The sequence below is a fragment of the Dasypus novemcinctus genome, chromosome X (assembly GCF_030445035.2).
Source record: "Dasypus novemcinctus isolate mDasNov1 chromosome X, mDasNov1.1.hap2, whole genome shotgun sequence".
NCBI lineage: Eukaryota > Metazoa > Chordata > Mammalia > Cingulata > Dasypodidae > Dasypus > Dasypus novemcinctus.
The window spans coordinates 161,606,113-161,629,611 of record NC_080704.1 but is presented as its reverse complement, the minus strand read 5'-3'; positions in this window follow the sequence as shown (position 1 = coordinate 161,629,611).

Here is a 23,499-nt window from a genome sequence, read left to right as displayed (position 1 = left end):
GTCCAGGTTCCTGGGTTTGAATTTCCACTGCCTCCATGCAAAACAGAGGAGTCCCCAAGCCCAGCAATGGCTCCAAAACTGACACTACCCTCTGATCAGTCCTTCCCTTCCATGCAACAACAAGGCTCCTCACCAGCTTAATGGAGCACAGAGACAGCCACCTACCCTCATTTACTTACCCTCACTTTCTTTTATTCCTAACTTATGAGTTTGTGTTCAGAGTTCATGTTGAACACAGTCTCCTGGGCGTAGGATCTTTGCATTCCTCTATTCTTTTTTTTTTTAAGATTTATTTTTTTATTTATTTCTCTCCCCTTCCCTCCCCCCACTGTCTACTCTCTGTGTCCATTCGCTGTGTGTTCTTCTGTGTCCACTTGCATTATCCGGCAGCACTGGGAAACTGCATCTCTCTCTTTTTTTTTAATTGCCCCCCGCCTTGTGTGTTCTTCTGTGTCTGTATTTATTTATATTTTATTTCCCCTCCCCCCTTGTGGCTTGCTTGTTGTCTGCTCTCGGTATCCATTTGCTGTGCGCTGTTCTGTGTTTTCCTTATCTCCCTTTTTTTGTTGTGTCACCTTGCTGAGTCGGCTCTCTGCAGTGCTTGTGGGCCAGGTGGCACTCCATGGTTCTGTAAGCTGGGCAGCACTCTGTGGTGCTTGTGGGACAGGTGGCTCTCCACAGTGTACAGGTGAGACTGCCTTCAAAAGGAAGCCCCCTGGATGCAAACCCAGGGCCTCCGATATGGTAGACAGGAGCCCAACTGATTGAGTCACAGCCAATTCCCTTCACCTCTTTTTGTTGCATCATCTTGCTGTGTCAGCTCTCTGTGTGTGTGGCACCTCTCCTGGGCGAGCTGCGCTTTTTTCATGCGGGGTCGCTCTCCTTGCGGGGCGCATTCCTTGTGCGTGGGGCACCCCTATGTGGGGATGCCCCAGCATGGCACAGCACTCCTTGCACGCATCAGCACTCCTTGCGCGCATCAGCACTCCTTGTACGCGGCAGCACTGCACATGGGCCAGCTTACCACATGGGTCAGGAGGCCCTGGGGATCAAAACCGGGACCTTCCATATGGAAGACGGACACTCTATCAGTTGAGCCATGTCTGCCTCCCTTCCTCTATTCTTTAATGCCTGTGTGCCTGTGTTTTTTATTACTTTCCAGAGACCTGACCTACCTCCTTGGCATTTAATTTTACATCCTTGTCTCCTTTGAAAACTTCTCTCTCCTGACATCATGATCCGAAATCTCCTTTAAAGATCTTTTCTTGAAACCTACTGGTTTCATTCTTTCATTCATTTATTCAACATATTTTTATTGAGACCCTATTTGCTAAGTAATGTGCCAGGTACTGGAAATGCACCATGTACAAAACATACATAGCCTCTGGAATCTAGGCTTTTGCATTTATCCAGGAGAAAGTAGTACCAAAGAAGTCATCATGGAAACCTTTATTGGTTCCACCCTTGGGCTTCTACTTTTTCACATAAATTTAATGCTTTGGTGAAACTGGATTAATCATCTTTCCCTAAACTTGCATTGGGTTTTCATTCTTCCCAGCCTTTTTGATGTGTTCTTCCTTCTGCTAATAATATGCCATACCAACTCCAGTCAGCATCAACTACAGCAATGTCTGTGCTTTCTTCAAGATCCAAGTGAAGCTCCTTCATCTTTAGTGGAGGTTTTCTCCACTATCCCTGCTGTAAGTGGTATCTCTCCCATCTTTATTTGTAAAGTACTGGCCACCACTCACGATTCTGCCCTCACTTGTACTTCTTTATGTTCTAGTTACTTCCATATCCATATTGCCTCACCTAAAAGATAGTTGGGGCCAGGGTCTACTCTGACATGTCTTTCTGTTCATTGTACTTGTCAAAGTGTCTTGAATATGACAGGCATGAAATGTTTGCAATCAGTGAGGGAATCCCTTACCTGGAGCTGTTTGTTTAATTTAACAAACACTTGCATGGCAGTTACCAAGTACCAGGTACAGCTCTAACCACTTGGTAGACATCCTCCTAACAACCCCAGGAGATAGGTACTCCTATGTCAGGAACCACATTTGACAGATGAGCAAAGTGAGGCACAGGGAATACTGACATCTTGCCCAAGGTGTGTGTCAGGGATCCTGCTTGGGAACGGACTTCTTAGCCACTGCTCTCTGCAATGCCTGAAATGATTTGTTCAATGTGGAATATGCAGCTGCAGGACAGTGAATACAGAATCCAGGTCTGATCCTTTCTGGTAGTCCATGGCACCATTTCCCAACTGGTGTTGCTCAGAACAAGTAGGCTTCAAAGGGGTCCTAGGGCCAAATAAATAAACTCTGGAAAGAGCTCAATTAAATCGAGCCTGGAAGCCTTTATGAAAGAGTTGAACTCCTCACACCTCTTGGTTATTGTGCTCTCCAACTAATTTCCCTTATCGGGGAAGCGGACTTGGCTCAACGATAGAGTGTCCGCCTACCACACAGGAGATCCAGGGTTCAAACCCAGGGCCCCCTGACCCGTGTGGAGCTGGCCTACGTGCAGTGCTGATGCACACAAAGAGTGCCGTGCCACATGGGGGTGTCCCCCGCATGGGGGAGCCCAACGCGCAAGGAGTGCGTCCCACAAGGAGAGCCACCCTGTGCAAAAGAAAGTTCAACTTGCCCAGGAGTGGCACCACACACACAGAGAGCTGACGCAGCAAAATAACGCAACAAAAAGAGATACAGATTTCTGGTGCCACTGACAAGAATACAAGCAGACACAGTAGAACACACAGAATGGACACAAAGAACAGACAATTGGGGCAGGGGAGGGGGAAGGGGAGATAAATAAATAAAAATAAATCTTTAAAAAAAAATTTCCCTTATCACCCACACCCCACCCCCATCCCCTCAGGAGCCATTTTCAACACTTTTTTTCCTAAATGCTCTCCTATCACAAAATTTTGATACAATGAAGATATTATATACCTATTTAGGTACTGTGCATATGTGGCAGTTTGAGAGTATTTATGAATCCCAAAAGAGAAAAATTATGTTTGTAAACTAATCTATTCTTATGGGTGTGATAGCCTATGATTGCTTTAGATTCCACTGAGATGTCTTGATTAAATTCCTTGTTAAGATTAGGGCTTTGATTCAACCATGTCAGTAAGATGTGACTCAGGTTGGGTCCCCGCTTCCTTGGTGAGCTGAGAGAAGCAGACACTCACTCAAGAAGACACACAGAAGAGGAGAAAACTTTGTCATGTTTTATCCTGTGGCCCCAGGAAGAGATGAGCCATTTGCCTGATAGCTTACAGAGACTGTTGGGAAGAGAGAAGAGACTGGTAGAGTAAGCCCAGAAAGAAACGAGCCCTATACCAGGAGAGAGAGGAAGCCCTGAGAGACGAGTCTGAACCAGGAGAGAGAGGACTATACACCCAGAGGGAAAAGAGAGACCAGGCAGTGGTCAGTGACCATCTTGCTTCAAAACATGGCACCTGACTTTGGTGAGAAAGCAGCCTCACCTTGAGCTGGACTCTTTTAAGATTTTTTTTCTCTCCCCTTCCCTGCCCCCCCCCGAGGTGTCTGCTCTCTGTGTCCATTCACTATGTGTTCTTCTGTGTCCACTTGTATTCTTGTCAGTGGCACCGGGACTCTGTGTCTCTTTTTGTTTCGTCATCCTGCTGTGCCAGCTCTGTGTGTGTGCAGCGCCACTCCTGGGCAGGCTGCACCCTTTTTGTGCTGGGCGGCTCTCCTTACAGGGTGCACTCCTTGCACATGGGGCTCCCCCACGCGGGGGACAACCCCGCGTGGCACGGCACTCCCCACACACATCAGCACTGCACATGGGCCAGCTCATCACATGGGTCAGGAGGCTCTGGGTTTGAACCCTGGACCTCCCATATGGTAGGCAGATGCCCCATCCATTGGGCCAAATCTGCTTCCCTTGAGCTGGACTCTTTAAGGCCTTGTAACTAAAAGCTTCTACCCCAAATAAATACCCTTTATACAAGCCAACAGATTTCTGGTATTTGCATCGGCACCCCTTTGGCAGACTAATAGTGTATATCTGTGCTTTATACATAAAAAGAGTGAGATTTTTTCAGCCATGCAAGAACTCACAATAGTCCCCTCAGGGATGATTTGGCTCTTGTGAGTTGGGGGACCTTTCCTATCTCAGAGGAGAGCACAAGCAGGTATTTCCCCCCATATCTGATGCTGTGGGAGAACCATTTCACTGAAGTAACATGCATTTGCAACATTGTTCCAGAGCTAGTAATCACAAAAGCAACCTCTCCAACAATGAGGTATGACGGAGGATGGGGAGGATAAAACATTTCTTAAGGGGAGTGGGTGTAGCACAGTGGTTGAGTACCTGCTTTGCATGTACAAGGTCCCAGGTTCAATCCCCAATACCTCCAAAACAAAAAAAATTTATATATGTATAAATATATATATCCTATACATAAATATATATACTATATATAAAATATATATATATTTCTTAGAACTCTCAAATTGTCAGGTTCCTCATCTGTCAAACAGGACAAGAAAACTTTAAAGACCCAACTCAAGGGGCTTTTGTGTGACTGCTGAAAGTCTAAATTCTACAAATTGTTAAGCCCTGTGCAAAAGGAGGTAGCAGGTTTACAGACATCTACAGGGAGATGGGTTCGACAGCACTGAAAAGTCCATTTTACTTCATGTTAACTGGTAATAAATAGATAAATAACTGCATTATCTTCCCGAGTAGGTGGGCCCTTGTACGGTAAAGGCATCATCCATCTAGACTAGATTCTCTAACTGCAGCCCTAGAAGTCAAAGCTCACATAAGTGCAAGTTATAAGTAGGGCCTTTTCTTTTGTTTCACCCTTTTAAAAAGTAAAATATTCATGGAGCTCAAAGTCTCTTGAGAAGACAGAGATGGGAAAAATCACTACCATGGAAAATGTGCCACAACACAGGAGGTCCTGGGTCAGAGGTAATGCTGGAGAAGGAGTTGCGCCAGGGACAGCTGGTGACAGCTTGGAAGGAAATGTGAAGGATTTGGGAGGTTTTCTTGAAAGGTGTTAGGAAATAGAGTGGGATAGTCAGATTTGCGTTTTAGAAATAGCTGACATTCATGGAGCCAGACAATGTTTGTGGCTCTTTACATGGATTCCCTCCATTCATCCTCACAACAACCCTATAAAATAGGAACTCCTAGTTTCCTTATCTTACAGATGAAGAAACTGAGGCACACGGGGGATTAAGTAACTTGCCCCAAAACACACAGCAGAGCTTGTAACCCAACCCAGACATTGTGCTTACCAACACTCCACTATGAACTTGGAGGTTACTCAATGCCAAATGGACCAGAGGGGCAAGAAAGGGTGTGGGAAAACCAGTTAGAGGAGTCTGAGGAAGCTGTCCAGATGAGAGATGCTAGTGGTCATAAAGACAGTGGGAAATACATAGATTAAAGAAATGCTCAGGGTCAAAACCAGATGTTCGCAAACTTGGTTTTTCAATGTATCATCTGGGAGCTTTAAAAAATATCAATGTATGGGTCTCACTCCCAGAGATTCTGATTTGATTGATCTGGAGTGAAGGCTAGCTACTGGAACTTCTAAAAGTGCCTCGGATTTACTGAATGTAACATTAAAAAATAAATAAAGACAAAAAAATTTTTTTAATTAAAAAAATTTTTAAAAAGAATAAAATATAAAATAATAAAAGTACCTCGGCTTTTCCAGTATGCATGGTCAAGAACCCACGAAGCCAGTACTTTCAGACTTTACTATCAATAAAAATCACTTAAAAATCTTGTTAAAATGCAGATTCTGATTCACTTGGGAGAAGCACTGGACTGAGATTCTGCATTTTTAACAGCTCCCAGGTGAAGCAGGTGCTGCTGGCCCATGGACCTCCCATTCCATAGCTTTCTTACCCTGTAAATGTGTTACATGTGTGCTGCTGTTATTGTTCCATTAGTCCCTGGGGTAGCAAGGTTCCTGGACTGGTCGCTTCCATCCATAAGCAGCCTTTTCTAGGTTCCTTGCAGGTTGGTTAATGAAGACCATGTTCTGACGGTTATGTCCGTGAGAAAAAAGTTGGATAATACTGACATGACAACGATTGAATGGCTATGAAAAGTAAAAGAGAAAAGCAAAGTGAAGGTTAGCTCTCAGGTTTCTGGCTTGGGCAACTGATCGGCTATTCAATGATATTAACTTAAATAAATAGCACTGCAGAGCAACTGAGGTGTGTGTGTGTGTGTGTGTGTGTGTGTGTTGAACTCTATTTGGAACACAGTGAGTTGGAGGTGCCTGGGAGAACAAGAAGAATTATGTGTTGCTGTGGAAGACAAGGGAAGAAAGTTTTGAGAAGGACTTGGTCACTAATGTTGAATGTTGCTGAAATGTCAGGTAATTAAAGGTTTGGAAGTTTCCATTAGCTTCAGTAACAAGGAGATTATTGGTGAGAGCAGTTTCATGGTGGTGGTGGAGGGAGAGCAGAAACAAGATTGTGGTGGATAGAGAAGTGAGGGTTAATGAGGAAGAGTGGGAAATTTTCTTTTTGCACAGTCTGACTGATTTATTCACTAAGTCTTTATTGGTGCCTACTACCAGGCACCCAATATATTTTCTTAACAAATCAATTTTATTGATACAGATTAATAAAGCATAAATCCACCCAAAGTGTACAATCAATGGTACTTGGTAGAATCACATAGTTGTGCATTTGTCACTTCAATTATTATTAGCACATTTTCTTTTATGTTTAACAAACCAATTTCATTGATATATATTAATAAAGCATACAACTAATCCAAATTGTATAATCAATGATATTTGGAATAATCACATAGTTGTACATTCATCATGTGTGAGAAATGTTTTAAAAGAAATTTGGTTGTGGGAAATGGATGTGGCTCAACCAGTTGGGCTACCATCTACAATATAGGAGGTCCAGGGTTTGATGCCCAGGGCCTCCTGGTGAGGGCCAGCTAGCCCTCGCGGAGTGCCTGCCCACGCAGGAATGTCACCCCACACAGGGCAGCCCAGCATGGGAAAGCCAGCCCGTGCAGGAGTGCCGGACAACGCGGAGAGCTGGTGCAGCAAGATGATGCAACAAGAGACAGAGGAGAGAAAATAAAAAGACTTAGCAGAAAAGGGAGTTGAGGTGGTGCAAGACAGTGATTGCCTCTCTCCCACTCAGGAAGGTCCCAGGATTGGTTCCTAGAGCCGCCTAATGAGAATACAAGCAGACACAGACGGGAGGGGGCAAGATGGCGGCTGAGTGAACATCCCTGTTAGGGTCTTCTGCAGGGAATCGGCTGGGCGGCGTTGGAGACTCTTTGGGACCGGATTGTTTCGGAATTTTTGCTGGTCCGGAGGTGTCTGGATATCGATTTGGAGGGAAAGTAACAGAGAGGATCCGTCTGTGAAATATACACGGAGATCCCAGCTACCTGTAGAGGATTCCCTCCTTGGGTAGGCGGAGACGAGGCATCTAGCCCCGCTCAGTGGGGCTGAGCCAGGCTGGGCCGCAGCGGTGGACGCCGGAGCCGGGCCGGGCTGCGCCGGCGGCGAGCGGGGCCGGGCGGGGCCAAGCCAGGACGAGTCGGGCCGCGGTGGCGTGCGGAGCCGGGCGGGGCCGGTTCAGGCCGCAGCGGCTGGCGGCGGACACCGGAGCCGGGCCTGGGCCGCTGTAGCGAGCGGAGCCGGGCGTAGCCGGGCCGGGCCGCTGCAGCGTACGGAGCCGGGCGGGGCCGGTCGAGGACTCGGCGGCGAGAGGCGGACGCCGGAGCCAGGCCGGGCCGCTGTAGCGAGCGGAGCCGGGCGTAGCCGGGCCGGGCCGCTGCAGCGTACGGAGCCGGGCGGGGCCGGTCGAGGACTCGGCGGCGAGAGGCGGACGCCGGAGCCAGGCCGGGCCGCTGTAGCGAGTGGAGCCGGGCGTAGCCGGGCCGGGCCGCGGCAGCGTACGGAGCCGGGCGGGGCCGGTGCAGGCCGCAGCGGCGAGAGGCGGACGCCGGAGCTGGGCCGGGCCGCTGTAGCGAGCGGAGCCAGGCGGAGCCGGGTCAGGCCGCTGCGGCGTACGGAGCCAGGCGGGGCCGGTCCAGGCCGCGGCGGCGGGAGGTGGACGCGGGAGCTGGCTGGGCCGCTGTAGCGAGCGGAGCGGGGCGGAGCCAGGCCAGGACGCGGTGGCGTAAAGAGCCGGGCAGAGCCGGTCCAGGCCTCCGCGGCAGGCAGCAGCGGGCAGAGCAGGGCCTGCGGAGGGGTTTCTGTTCTTTGCTTTGTTTTGTTTTTTTAATTTATTTTATTTATTTTTATTTTTATTTTTTGGAGCATCTGCAGTACTGGGGAGTTCGTGGGCCCTGGGCGGCCTATTGGGGGTTTGTGAGAAGGGAGGTGCTTGCAGACCCTTTTGGGCAGACAGACGGGGGGGTTTTAGGGCAAAGCGGGGGGAAGTTGTTGTTTTAGATAGTGTTGCAATTGTGACACGTGTATACCTGTATCTCTCTTCCCCCTATCCGTTCCCCACCATTTGCCCATCCTCTTTTTCTTTCTTCCTTTCTTTTTGTCTTTATTTCTTTATTATAATTAGTTTTTGTTTTCGGTTTTCTCTTTTCCTCTTGTCCCTCATCTTCCACTTATTTTATTTTAATTCAAGTATACAATAGGTGCTACAGGGAACACCTCACATTTGCTGGGTTTTCCCATCCTCCACTGCCTCATTTCTGTGTGAACTGATTTAGGCTACCTACACTATCCCCCTTCCCCTGCATCTTGATATCCACTATCATCTACTGTCTCTCCTATATTCCACCCCCCACCTCCCGTTCTTTGATCCACAAAGTGTCTAACTCTTAATTTCTAATACCTTTGTTCTGTTTTCTGTCTGTTATCCACTCTTGAAACTACTACCTTTCTTTTCTTTTTCCCTCTCTCATGAAAACAATAGCTTTGTAGTTCATACCATATTCCTCCCATATTCAGTCATCTACTTCATAAAAGGTACTCTACCTACAGCTATAACTCTATACAATCTACATGAATCTAACCTCCATCCTCCCAGATCTCATATTCTTGCTTTGTTAACATACATCACCAATACTACTTTATACTTTTCCCTTGCTTACACAACTGCCTTTCCCCAACACTAATACTTTCCTCTAAAGTGAACTTAACCAACAACAAGTAACTAGAATAAGAAGAAAAAAGTGACAAAGAGAAGATATAACACCTATGCAAAAATAACAACTAATTAACCTCCAAGAGCAGACAAAGAAGCTAAGGAACTGATTAAATTCGTCAAAATAAAGAGATGACCAGAAAGCAACAAAAATCTACAAACCAAACCAATAATCAGGAAAACATGGCTGAATCCAATCAAGAAACCAATAATCACGAAGGGGAGCAAAACTTGGCACAAGCAATGAAAGATCTCAGAACATTTATCACCGACAAATTTGATGCAGTAATGAAAGAGGTTAACAACATGAAGACATCACTTGGAGGGGAAATTGCAGACATACGCAAAAACATAACAGATATGATGGGAATGAACACCACAGTTCAAGAAATCAAAAATACACTTGCAGCAAATATCAGCAAACTAGAAGAGACAGAGCAGAGAATTAGTGATGGGGAAGACAGTACATCAGAAATCAAACAGATAGTAGAAGGGGTCAATAAGAAGATAGAAAAAATCCAATTAGGATTTAGGGACCTGAATGACAATGCAAAACGCTCAAACATACGTATTATAGGCATTCCAGAAGGTGAAGAGAAGGGAAAGGGGTCAGAAGGAGTGTTGCAGGAAATAATGGCTGAAAACTTCCCATATCTACTGAAAGAGACAGATGTACATATCCAAGAAGCACAGCGCACTCCACAAGTCATAAACCCCAACAGGCCCACCCCAAGACATATACTTGTCAAATTATCCAATGCTCAAGACAAAGAGAAAATCCTAAAAGCAGCAAGAGAAAAGAAAACCATCACATACAAGGGAAGCTCAATTAGATTAAGTGCTGATTTCTCTTCTGAAACCATGGAGGCAAGAAGACAGTGGTATGATATAGTCAAGGTACTAAAGGAAAAAAATTTCCAACCAAGAATACTCTATCCAGCTAAACTAGCATTCAGACATGATGGAGAGTTCAAAATATTCGCAGACAAACAGAAACTGAAAGAGTATACCAATAAGAAACCTCCCCTTCAAGAAATTCTAAAGGGAGTTCTGCAGGAAGAAAGGAAAAAACAGGAAAGGCAAAGTTGGAGGAGAGTATAAGACCAACAACAACAACAAAAAAGACAAAAAAAAATATACAAACAAAATATGACAAACACAAATCCAATCAAAATATGGCTAACACAAATAATTCCTTGATAGTAATAACACTGAATGTAAACGGATTAAACTCACCTATCAAAAGATTCAGACTGGGACATTGGATAAGGAAATATGACCCATCCATATGCTGTCTACAAGAGACACATCTTAGACCCAGAAACGCATGGAGATTGAAAGTGAATGGCTGGAAAACAATCATACAAGCTAACAATAACCAAAAAAAGGCAGGAGTAGCTATATTAATATCAGACAAAATAGACTTTAAATGTGAAACAATTGTGAGAGACAAAGAAGGATACTACATTTTAGTCAAAGGGAAAATCTGTCAAGAAGATCGAACAATCATAAATATCTATGCCCCTAACAAGGGTGCCTCTAAATACGTCAGGCAAACGCTGGAAAAACTAAGTGAAAGAATAGATACATCTACAATTATAGTGGGGGATTTTAATACACCACTATCAACTCTGGACAGAACATCTCAAAAGAGAATCACCAAAGAAACAAAACATCTGAATAGTATATTAGAGGAGCTCGATCTAATAGACATATATAGATCGCTACACCCAAACACAGCAGGATATACATTTTTCTCAAGCGCACATGGATCATTCTCCAAGATAGATCATATGCTAGGCCACAAAGAAAGGCTGAACGAATTCAGAAAGATTGAAATCATACAAAACATTATCTCTGACCATAGTGGAGTCAAGCTGGAGATTTGCAAGGGACAGAAGCCCAGATTTCACACCACGATTTGGAAATTAAACAGCACACTCTTAGAAAAACAGTGGGTCAAAGAGGAAATCTCAAAAGAAATCAATGACTACCTTGAAACAAATGATAATGATAACACAACATACCAAAATTTATGGGATGCAGCAAAAGCAGTACTGAGAGGGAAGTTTATAGCCATAAATTCATATATTAAAAAAGAAGAAAGAGCAAAAATTGAAGAACTGCACATTTGAAGGAATTAGAAAAACAACAACAAAGTAACCCAACAGGAAGAAGAAGGAAGGAAATAACAAAGATAAGAGCAGAACTAAATGAAATAGAAAATAAGAAAGCATTTGAACAGATAAACAAGACCAAGAGCTGGTTTTTTGAGAAGATTAACAAAATTGACAAACCTTTAGCAACACTAACAAAGAAAAAAAGAGAGAAGATGCAAATACACAAAATAAGAAATGAGAAAGGCGATATCACCACTGACCCCACAGAAATAAAGACTATCATAAGAGGATATTTTGAAAAACTATATTCCAACAAAAATGACAATCTAGAGGAAATGGACAAATTCCTAGAAACACATAAGCAGCCCATATTGACAAAAGAAGAAATTGATGATCTTAACAAACCAATCACAAGCAGAGAGATAGAATCAGTTATTAAAAATCTCCCAACTAAGAAGAGCCCAGGGCCAGATGGCTTCACAGGTGAATTCTACAAAACATTCCGGAAAGAACTGACACCAATCCTGCTGAAACTATTCCAAAACATCGAAACGGAAAGAACATTACCCAACTCCTTCTATGATGCCAACATTACCCTAGTACCAAAGCCAAACAAAGACATCACAAGAAAGGAAAATTACAGACCAATTTCTCTTATGAACCTAGACGCAAAAATACTTAACAAAATACTTGCTAATCGTATTCAACAACACATTAAACGTATTATACACCACGACCAAGTGGGATTCATCCCAGGTATGCAAGGATGGTTCAACATAAGAAAATCAATCAACGTAATACACCATATAAACAGATTGAAGGAAAAAAATCACATGATTATATCTATTGATGCAGAAAAAGCATTTGACAAAATACAGCACCCTTTCTTGATAAAAACACTCCAAAAGATTGGAATACAAGGGAATTTTTTGAACATGATAAAGAGTATATATGAAAAACCTAAAGCCAATATTGTTTACAATGGAGAAATCCTAGACTCCTTCCCTCTAAACTCAGGAACAAGACAAGGATGCCCACTGTCTCCGCTCCTATTTAACATTGTCTTAGAAGTACTTGCTCGAGCACTGAGGCAAGAACCAGAAATAAAAGGCATTCAAATTGGAAAGGAAGAAGTCAAAATTTCATTATTTGCAGATGACATGATCCTATACATAGAAAACCCTGAGAGATCTACAACGAAGATTCTAGAACTCATAAATGAGTTTAGTAAAGTCGCAGGTTATAAGATCAATGCGCAAAAATCAGTAGCATTTCTGTACACCAATAAAGAGCAAGATCAGGAGGAAATCAAGAAACAAATACCATTCACAATAGTAAATTAAAAAATCAAATACTTAGGAATAAATTTAACTAAAGAGGTAAAGAACTTATACACCGAGAACTATACAAGATTGTTCAAGGAAATCAAAGAAGACCTAAATAAATGGAAGACTATTCCTTGTTCATGGATAGGAAGACTGAACATTATTAAGATGTCTATCCTACCAAAACTGATCTACACATTCAATGCAATCCCAATAAAAATCAACGCAGCCTTCTTTAAGGAACTAGAAAAACTAACTGAGAAATTTATTTGGAAAGGAAAGAGACCCCGAATAGCCAAAGACATACTGAAAAAGAAAAACGAAATTGGAGGAATCACACTACCTGACTTCAAAACATACTATAAAGCTACGGTGGTGAAAACAGCATGGTATTGGCATAAGGAGAGACACATAGACCAATGGAATCGAATTGAAAACTCTGATATAGAACCTCACATATACAACCACATAATATTCGATAAAGCCACCAAACCCTCTCAACTGGGAGAGAGTGGCCTATTCAACAAATGGTGTCTGGAGAACTGGATAGCCATATGTAGAAGAATGAAAGAGGATTACCATCTCACACCTTATACAAAGATCAACTCAAGATGGATCAAAGACCTAAATATAAGAGCCAAGACCATAAAAACCTTAGAAAGCAGTGTAGGGAAACATCTACAGGACCTTGTAATAGGAAATGGATTTATGAATATCTCACCAAAAGCACGAGCAGCAAAAGAACTAATAGATAAATGGGACTTCCTCAAAATTAAAGCCTTCTGCACCTCAAAGGAGTTTGTCAAGAAAGTAAAAAGGGAGCCCACACAGTGGGAGAAAATATTTGGCAATCATATATCTGATAAGAAACGTATAACTTGCATATATAAAGAACTCCTATATCTTGAAAATAAAAAGATAAACAACCCATTTAAAAAATGGGAAAAAGACTTAAACAGACACTTCTCCGAAGAAGAAATACAAATGGCAAGAAAGCACATGAAAAAATGTTCCAAATCTCTAGCTATCAGGGAAATGCAAATCAAAACTACAATGAGATACCATCTTACACCCATAAGATTGGCAGCTATGAAAAAAACAGAAGAATACAAGTGCTGGAGAGGATGTGAAGGAAGGGGAACACTCATCCACTGCTGGTGGGAATGCAGAAGGATCCAACCATTCTGGAGGACAGTATGGCGGTTTCTCAAAAAACTAGCCATAGATTTGCCATATGACCCAGCAATACCACTGCTGGGTATATACCCAGCAGAACTGAAAACAAGGACACAAACCGATATATGTACACCAATGTTCATAGCAGCATTGTTCACTATTGCCAAAAGTTGGAATCAACCCAAATGCCCATCAACAGATGAGTGGATCAATAAAATGTGGTATATACACACAATGGAATACTACTCGGCTGTAAGAACAAACACACTACAAACACGTGATAACATGGATGAATCTTGAGAACCTTATGTTGAGTGAAGCAACCCAGACATTGAAGGACAAATACTACATGACCTCAATGATATGAAATAAACAAGCTGCCCTAGATAGCAAGAGACTGAACGATAGGCTTACAGGAAATCGGAGGGTGGAGGAAGGATATGAGCCGATGTCTGCAGGGGTGGAATTTAAGACGAGATGGTGGTAAGTATGAACACAAAGAAGAGATAAAAGGGGGGCAAGGGGTTGCCTTTGGTTGGGGCTTTGCGGGTTTGAGGGTGGCTGGGGAGGGACGGATGGGTAACGTTGCCCAAAAGTGGGGGGAGGGAGGGGTAGCATACGAACACAGGAGAGGTTCAGGTGTTGGTGGAGAGTAAAATGCCGAGAAAATCATATCAAAATATAATAAAGAGGGTTACCTGTTTAGAATGCTCGGAGGGGAGGGTCTGATGCAGGACGGGCTCCTGGGGAATGTCTAAATGCTCATTCTGCCAGAGTGGGTGACACCATGGGGTAGAAACCCAAGTAGTGAGAGTGGGGGTGGACCCACATCCTGGGGAGGACTAATGCCATCAAATAGAGGGAACTGTATCCCTCGAGAGAAAGGGTGGCTCCCAGGGCATTGGGGCAGTTGAGCAAGTTAGGCCCTGAACACTATTCCATCTATCTCTGGAAGTGGCTCCTCAGGAAACGGAGGTTGGCTGTCACTGTGGGCACCAAGGTGGAAGGGAAAATGGACGTTTAATGTGTGGAACCAAAGTAAATGGGGGGTAAGAGAGGAGTTTCTTGAGAGTACACAAGGATGGATATAAAACATGTAATATTACACCATAACATATAGGAGATGACAGACTAATAATGTAAACCATAATGTAAAACATAGGATAACTAAAAATGTAAAGAACTGTGTATCCTAAAGTATGCACCATAATATAAGCACAGATGTCACCTTGTTAGAAAGCTAATGTCTCAGACTCTGTACATCACTTTAAGTAAATATGATATGAATAGGGCGTAAGAGTATCACTGTGGAAGGGAAAAGGTTTTCTGGTGGATGTGTGGGAGTGCTGTATATTATATATATATATTGCTGTGGTCTAGGACTCCTATGAAGAAAAGCTGAATAATTTGGGGGGGAAAAAAAAAAAAAAAGAAAAAGATAGGATGTGGAATTTTTTCAAGTCAACATTCTTTATCTAAGTTCTTTATCTAACTTTATCCAAGTTCTTTATCTAACCTTTAAACCCATCGCTATATGCCATTCCCTAGTAAGGGACCATGACATTATATTGGGCTTCAAATTTCGGGGAGTTCTGGATCACAGAGTGTTTCAACAATGGCAATGGAGGGATACTGGTATGGGATGCCATTGACAGGTGATATATGGCTGACAGGGAGCTGTACAGAACACATGTCCAGGGTGCATGGTAATGTTTGGATATACTCATAGTGGCAACAATTAAAAACCGCAGCGGGGGGGTACTGGGTTCCTGGCCAGTGGTGCTCTGTCGTGGTCCCTGGGGGAGCAACGACAGTCTCCCAGGTGCAGCGGCGGGGACCAGGAGGGAGTGAGGGTTCAACAGTGAGCCCCTGATGCTAATGACTATGCTTGTGAGCTGATAAGACTAAAATAAGAACAAGGCCTAGAGCAACATTGTGCCTGGGAATTTCCTCCTGTCAGCCTTCATGTTACTCAAATGTGGCCAGTCTCGAAGCCAAACTCAGCATGTAAATGCAATGCCTTCCCCCCAGCGTGGGACATGACACCCGGGGATGAGCCTCCCTGGCAACGAGGGACCACTATCAACTACCAACTGATGATGCAACTGGAAAATGACCTTATACGGAAGGTTCAATGCGGATCAGCAGAATATCCATGTCTACATAAAATACCATGACTTTAAAATGCTGTTTGACCTAAAGTAAGGGGGAAATGGAAAGGAGAAATGAGTTTATATGGCTACGAGTTTCTAAAAAAGAGTCTGGAGGCTGGCAGAAGGATTGCCCTCATGCACAACTGAGCAGAGTCAGAGAGACAGATAAAGCAGATACAACCCCCAGATATTGGTTCCTTTGAGGGCTAAAGAGACCCATGGGAGTTATGGTCATGGCAGATGGGGTTAACTACCAGGACAGATGGCCCCTCTTTGGAAATGGTGTTTATGTGTGATGAATCTGGACTCAGATGGGATCTCCCTTCATAAGACTTTCATGCTAATGTGCTGGAGGTGCAGTTAATGTTGGGGTTTAAGATATATTTAGGGGATTTGAATCTCTGGACTGACAATGTGATAGCCAGGTCCTGAGCCTCAACAGACTCCAGCACCTACAATCTGATCTATTGGACTTACCACACTCAGCTAAGATGGAGTTGAAGAAGGACAACCACCACACCATGGAGCCTAGAGTGATTACAACTGAAAATGGGAGGATTGCATCCAGCATCCATGTGGAATCTGAGCCTCCTCTTGACATAGAGGTGCAATGGACACAACCAATCCAATGTCCACATAGAAGAGGTGGTATTGGATTGGGAAAAGTGGACATGGTGGACGATGGGTATGGGGAAAGGCAGGAAGAGATGAGAGGTGGAGGCGTCTTTGGGACATGGAGCTGCCCTGGATGGTGCTTCAGAGGTAATCACCAGACATTGTAAATCCTCACAGGGCCCACTGGATGGAATGGAGGAATGTATGGGCCATGATGTGAACCATTGTCTATGAGGTGCAGAGGTGCCCAAAGATGTACTTACCAAATCCAATGGATGTGTCATGATGATGGGAACGAGTGTTGTTGGGGGGGGGGGAGAGGGGGGGTGGGAGGGTGGGGTTGAATGGGACCTCACATATATATTTTTAATGTAATATTATTACAAAGTCAATAAAAAAATAAAAAATAAAAAAAATAAAAAAAAAAAGCAGACACAGAAGAACACACAGTGAATGGACACAGAGCAGACAACGGGGGAATGGGGGGAACAAGGGAAGAAATAAATAAAACAAATCTTTAAAAAAAAAAAGAAATTCAGTTGTGATGGTGAAAAGAGAGGGCAGGAGTTGGAGGGAGAAATGTGACAAAGATGGATATTTTTTAAAACATGGGTTCACGTTTAAATGCTGGTGCGAAGAAGTTGATAGAAAGGACAAAAGAGAGGACAATCAGTTAGGCAAGATGCCAGAAAAAGCAGGAAGGGAAGACAGATTGTAGCAGGAAGATGACATTTCATCCCTACACAGAAAAAAAGCATGAAATGGGGTTTTATAAACTTGGTAGTAGAGATTTGAAGAGTTGTATTTGATGGCTTCTATTTTCCCTGTGAAGTTGGAAATGAGTCATCTCAGAGTTTGAATGGAGATGGGTAGTAGGGTCAGAGGTTTGAGGGCAGTGGGAAATATTTTAGTTATTGAACAGCACAGGGCAATGAGTAAGTTGCTAGACTAGGTTGAAAGACCATAACTTTACTCTGCCATATGGCTTTCTCTGACAGTGCTCAACTGCCCTAGAACAGGCATAAGGAAACTGGATACTTCAATTGGGTTCATTCAGGTTTGGGAATTTCCAAGGTAGAGATGGAAGCATGATGACACAAAGGCAAGGTAGAGTGAGGTGAGTCAGGCACCTCCAAAATTTAAGGTTGGTGCACATCTAGATTTGGCACCTGAGAGCGACAGAGTCTTTAAATGGTATGCCCTGGGTGCCTCACTAACCTCACCCTATCCCCAAGCCCTACACAAATAGGTTTAATATAGTTACAAGAGAGTGGTTTAGAATGTTAACAAGAGAGCAGTTATAGTCATGGGTCATGTTATGTAAGCCAGATGGAGAGGAAAGTCAAAATAGGAGAAAGTATAGGGAGCAGGCAATGGAACAACAGATAAATGAGTAAACTGAAAGGCTAGGAAGTTGTGGCCAGACAGGAGTGTCTGAAATTGTGATCTTAAAGGTAGAGTGAGTTTTGGGCCCAGAAAAAGTCCAAGGTGAAATAGATGTGGGTGGCTGAAGTGGAGCCAAGGAGCTTCAAGATCAAGGTGTTGAGTGGGTTGGACTTGTGACTAGTGTATGGCAAGGCTTAGGGTAGTGAGAAAGACAGACTATGGTCAAAGTCTTTGGTGAATACCAAGAGAGTATTTAGGAACCAATAAGTGACAGCAATAAGGAAGGCTAAGGGCAGCTAAACTGACTGGCATAAGTCTCAAACAGAGCGGGGTTTAGGTTTGTCTTTTATTACTTTTTTTGTTTTGTTTTTGTTCACTAGAATGTGGAAGAGCAATAGCTGAAACAGGCTTTGAAGAGTAAAGAAAAACTAACCCTGATGTACCACAAAGGGTGGGGTCATGAGCTGCAGTTGGGGAGATGGTCTCTTCACTGAAGAGCAGGTTTCACTTAACGTAAAGTCACAAGACAGCTTGGTGAAGGGATTGGGTTTGTAGACAAATTTATTAAACAGAGAATGTGAATTCCAGAAGATTGGGGGGAGGCAGGTATTGAAGCATGATAAAATTATCTGGTGCACAAGGTCAAGGAAATAGTGGGTCACAATGACTCCCATGGAGGATGGTGGGAATCCAGAAACTCTTAAGAATTCTATTTTGGCCTGCATGTAACATCCTGAAGCTATTACATGGGGCTATAATTTTTGTTTTTGTATTTTTCTTCCTCATGGTCCCCAGGGGTGGTTTAGCTGTTGGCAGCAGCAGGGGGAACCTCATTGTGACTTCCAGTTCCTTGGTGTCTTTCTTTCAGTCCAGTTGACAGTAATAATGTTAATAATAATAGTAATATTGATTGTAAATTTATAAAATACTGAATGCCTACTATGTGTCAGGCTCCACTCTGGGTGCTGGCAACAGTTCATATATGGCAAAGTTCCTGACCTCAGAAAACTTACATGCTATTGGCTAGTCACCCCATGGACAAGGAACAAAAAATAAAATACATATATAAAGTTGAGTAACAGTAAGTGTTACTGCTGGCGGGGGCAGCTATGTTAGTAAAGTTAGTTAACAAAGGCCTCTCTGAGCAGAGACCCAAATGATGGTAAGGAGCCATCCATGTGAAGATTGAGGGCAAGAGCATTTCAGACCAAGAGCATAGCAAGTGCAAAGGCCCAGAGGGAGGGAAGACATTTGAGATGTTTGAAGAACAACAAGATCATTAATGCCCAATAAGAGGTCTCCTTATTAACTCCAAGACTCGGAAGTACCCCCCTTTTTAATCACCTGCTAAGGATGAGGATGTAGGGTTTCCATGGTACAATTGTGTTAAGGATGTGAATCTCCTATAGCTGGTCCAAGAGGTTGAGGCTCGGTGGAAACATCAGGCTACCCTTGGGGGAGATGAAGGAACAAAGAATCCTTTTCACTCATTGGTGTGGAAGTGAACTTGCTTGGTAGGTTCAAGGTTCCTTCGTCCAAGATCTATTGCACAAAAATAGTAGAGATAGGAAAGTGCCATTGCCATTTTCACATCTGAAAACACTTCATTGTAAGCTAGGAAGTTGCCCAGAACACTTGATTTAGGGCTACTTCATGAGGTAGCATTTGGCAGAAGGACCATCAATGTGGATAGCAGAAAAGTGGCATGAAATAGAGGATTTAAGCTTTCCAAGAGGTCAGATCATGGGCCTCCAGGCAAGAGGTTTCAAGCACATTTTGTCACAGATAGTACAACTGATTGTTAGATAGACACTCAACTCAATGGGGATGGTCTCGTCAATTACTGTTTCCTTTAACTGGTTTGCCTCAGTTCTGTGAATCAGAGTTGGATCCATGAAATAACCTAAAGTCCATGAGACTTTAGTCCAAAGGCAAAAGCTTACATCTTGACCCCTAATAGGATGAGAAACACCCCTTTATAAGACTAAGAACCAGGATGCAGCAAGGGCTGTGACTCAGCAGACTGGGCGGTGGCACACCCATGAGCTTATATGCACTAATGGAGTTTCTTTCTTTATGGTAACACTGATCCAGCCACTTGGATTAGCAATTCACATAGTCATAGAGGATGGTGGATAGGGGAGGACAGCTATGGTAGCTATGCAAGGTGTGCATACTTTATTGGGAGGTCACTTTGAAAATGCGGGGCTTCAGGGATTTCAGGTGGGTTTAGTACACACCGTGGAGTGCTGCCCCACAACCTCAGGCCATCCTGGAAATGTCTGTAAGGTTAGATGATTCCACTTAAGCTCCTGGAAAATGTATGGGTGGGAGGATAGGTCTCTGCCTCCCACCTCAGAATTCTGAGCCACTGATCAGGCAAATGTGGGGAAACACGAGCAACCTCAGCAGGACTGGACATGGGGATGTTTGCATGTAGGCTCCACCAGAATTTGGTCAGGACTCCTGACCACAAACATACAATACCATAACTACCCTTTAAATAGCTAATGCAGCTACCTTTCACAGCTCAGGGCATATCTACATGTTCTGCCTCCCATCCTCCTTCCTTTTCTTGCCTGATTTTCCTGATTTTGGTCCCATTGTCTCATAATCTGCTTTCTCCCTCTCTGTCTAGCCTGTCTGGACTGATGCCTCATTTGGATGACTAGCTGGGACTTGACCTCTCCCCCAGGATGTTGCCTCTCAGTTTGGATGTCTTTGCTCTATGCACTGCAGTTCTAAGCAAGTGTTGCTCCTTCTGTTCCCATCCCAGGCTTCCATATACCAAAGATCAGAGATCCCATTTCTTCAGGAGGGCGAGTGTGTGAGTAATTATGGCACCTGTTATCATTACTTGTTAACACATCAACCTCCCTCAACTTGCCTGTGAGCCCTGAGAAAAGGCCTGGTAGCTGAGACTCATACCAGCTTCCTCATCTATAAAAAGAGGAATAAAAATATCCTCTTTGCCTACCTCATAGGGTTGTCTTGAGGACAAATGGAGACAAGAAAGCCCTCTGATAAGGTGTAAAGCATGCTAAAATTGTGCTGTTGGCATCTAAACGCTACCGATAGTGTATAGAGCTGGCCCCTGCCCATCTCTCCAAACTCAAGCTCTAGCCTGTCCCATCTCCATGGCATTTGTATGGTAGTTGTTAGGGAGAGGTAGCTGGTTCTGATAATGAACTTCATCTTCATTGTAGTCAAGAACGTTATAACTACCACACTCATCTTCCTCTCACATCTAAATACAAAGAGTGCAAAGGTAGACTAGAAACCAGGAACAAGAAGAACTGAGAAGGCAACTGTGACTCAAGCCAGGGTGCTTACCACTCGTACATAGCCTGCCTGCCTTCTCAGCAGGCCTTAATTTTGAAACAGCAAAAAGATACCCGGTTGTGAACCATCACTTTGTTCTGCTCGAGGCATGTAAAACACATAGCACACTCATTTCTGCTTCCTGGTCTATGTTCACATTGTTCCCCCTCCTTGGAATAACCTCCTCTTGCCCTTTCCCTTGCTAAATTCTCCCCATCTTTGAGGACCCGGCTCAAATTCCACTTCTTTCAGGAAGACTTTCCAGAAAACTCCAACCTCATCAATGTCCTCCCTCCTCTTACCTCCTGTTAGAATTTGCACCCAAATACTTCAGGATCTATAGTTAGCCTCTTGTCATATCCCTCTCCATAATTGTTTTCGATTGCTAAGACTTGTCTCCTTGACTTCTATGTACTTCTATATCCTTTACATGATGGCTAGTAAAATACTAGGCACATAGTAAGTGCTTGGTGATGACAAAAACAGACTTAATCTACGTCACAATTTTGCTTCCAGCTGCCCTTTGACAGAAGGGGGACACCACAGATGACAGCTCTCTAGCTACAATTAGATAGCATGCTATATAATGATTTGGTATGGGTTACGTTTATAGTCTTAGTAAGAGCTGATTAACCTGATTTATCTCAGAAAAAATCTGTGATGACCTACCTGCCTAAAATTAAACATAAAATGACACGAAATTTTACTATTAAATGGATAGTTTATTTCTCTCCTAAAGCACTGAAAACCTTTTCTGTCCTGTAACTTCCATTTAACATTTTACAAGTGTCAGCTATGTCAGGCCCAGCACTGAGGCTAAGGGACAAGGAAGATGAAAGAAATCCAGTTTCAGCCAGCAAAGACCTGAACAGCGGTAGGGAGGGGAGCAGGGATGTAAACTATCAGTTAATGCAATGGAAGAACAACCCTAGTAGAGACCTGGACAGCATATTACAGCTTCACAGAGGAGGTGACAAAGGACAAAAAAATTGTTAAAGTCCTATACACTCTTGGCCTACAGTGACTTTAAAAATACCATATTCTCTCTCTCTCTCTCTCTCTCTCTCTCTCTCTCTCAGTAGAGCATATTTTAGGTTAAAAATTTAAACATGTTAAAACATTGAAAGGAGCTTTTATGATTGTTCACCACCTTTGGTGAAATAAATAATACATAATCAAGTTATTATAATGAAGGAAATACAATGCCATAATGGTCAATACGATAACTAATACACTTCAAAGAGGAAACTTCAATTGAACTTGCATCCCCAAGAATGACTGTTTTCCTGGAAAGAAGGTACTGGAACTCTCTAGTAGGAGTGCACAGCTGCTTTGGGTCTGCAGATTCCCAACTCCTTAAAAAGTACCAGAATTTTGTATTGATATACTTGGAGGGAAAAAATCCAATTGTTACTCAAAATTCAGGTCCCAGGCCTAGACAGAGGTAGTGTTCAAAGTTTGTACCCATTCAAAATCCTCATTGGTCATCTTCAGAGCTGTTCTTCATGACTACTCTAAATCTAGACTAGCTGTTATTTTTATTCTCCTGCCAAGGTTCTTCTTTGACATCTTCCTTAAGCAGGGGGAAACAGTCTTATCTTTTTGTGACTTAGAAACCTTAAAAATAAAAAATATGGACTATGTAGGCAAAGTTCTGGATTTGGGCAAGCCCTAAGGAAAGTTGGTCATTCACCAGGTTCACTTCAGTGACCCCAGCTTCCCACTTGCATTTTTCCTTCCCGCTCTTCAGTCTCCTGGTATGAACTGAATTGTCCAGTTTGGACATGTTCTTGGTCTTGGCCCACATTCTGGTGGGTGTGGACCCATTTTAAATAAGCTCTCTTCAAGGTGTTATTTCAGTTAAGGTGTGACCCACCCCCCAAGTAAATCAAGTTAGCTTTAATTTGGTTTACTGGAATTCTTTATAAGCAGAGAAAAGTCAGAGAGAGAAGGCTCAGGGGGCAGCCAGAAGCCAAAATTCAATGAACCTGGAGGAGAAGGGAGAAGACATCACCATGTGCATTGCCATGTGATAGAAAAGCCAAGAACCAAGGATTACAAGCAGCCAGCCCCAGTAGGCCACGGTCCTTTGGGGCAAAAACATTGCCTTGAGATGTCTTGATTTCACACTTCTTCTAGACTCAGAACCATGAGTCAATAAATTCTCATTGTTTAAGCCAACCAGTTCTTTGACATTTGTTTTAGTAGCCAGGAAATTAAAACAATCCCCCTCCTTCACCATTGTGCCCAGGAC